This window comes from Solanum tuberosum, unplaced genomic scaffold (genome assembly GCF_000226075.1).
Source record: "Solanum tuberosum cultivar DM 1-3 516 R44 unplaced genomic scaffold, SolTub_3.0 scf00361, whole genome shotgun sequence".
Classification (NCBI taxonomy): domain Eukaryota; kingdom Viridiplantae; phylum Streptophyta; class Magnoliopsida; order Solanales; family Solanaceae; genus Solanum; species Solanum tuberosum.
Window position 1 is genome coordinate 44,852 of NW_006239286.1, and position 1,116 is coordinate 45,967.

Here is a 1,116-nt window from a genome sequence, read left to right on the forward strand (position 1 = left end):
ATATTGCTTATAGAATAATGTTAGCAGTTCATGTAACCATTACCTAAGCCGAAAGATGTTTTTTCGAAATTAAAATTGATTAAATATTCTTTAAGATCAACAATGTCCCAAGAGAGATTGAATGAATTAGCTATATTATCATTTGTAAAGGAGTTATTAAAACAAATTGATTATAAAACAGTACATAATGACTTCGCATCCAAAATAGCTAGAAAAGTAGATTTTTTAAAAAGTATATATGATGAAAAAAAAAATATTAGGGCCCCTCTCTTAAGTATTGCTTTAGGCCTCCAATGTTGTTGAGTCGGCCCTGCCTCAACCCCTACATGAACCTAAAGCCTATGATGTTCCCTCCCTTTTTATTTCCCCACCACATACCAGGGAATGTAACGACCCCATGGAACAATGTCGAGACAGACCCGATCTTCTCAACAGTGGTGCACAACGAAGCAAGAGAGAGTCCTCCCCAAGTGGTTCCCAACATCTCAGCATCAACCTCCCAGGTAATACCGCATCCCAGAACTCCCCCCCCCCCCATGGGTAGTATCAGGTCAAGAAGATGAAATAGATGTGAGGGAAATAGAAGAGGCAATAATCATGATGAGGGAAACTCGATCAGAAATAGCCGTGTTAAAAGATATATAAATAGTAATATTCAAAGAGAGATACGAAAAAAAACTCATACTCATCTGTCCACCAAATCTGTCCAAAAGCTCAATAGATATACGAGCCTCGTCCAACCTAAAAATTGGGAACTTTGTAGTAATAATGAACCCGACTCTAATAACGGAGAGAGAGGGAAGTAATGGAGAACATAACACCCACCTTAAACAAATCAATGAATATAATCGTTTGGAATTGTAAAGGGTGTAACGGGGACGACTTTAGGAGAAATTTTAGGGACCTTGTGGATTGGCACAAACCCTCACTGGTAGCCCTTGTGGAAACAAAAATGTAGGACCATCAAGCTCTCTTAGACAACTTTCCTTTTAATAATATGATCCAAGTACCAGCTATTGGCAACTCAGGAGGAATGGTGATGTTCTGGGACGATGAAATCCTTGAGCTAGATGATATAGCGACAACTGGCCAGGAGATACAGGCGATATTTAAGGT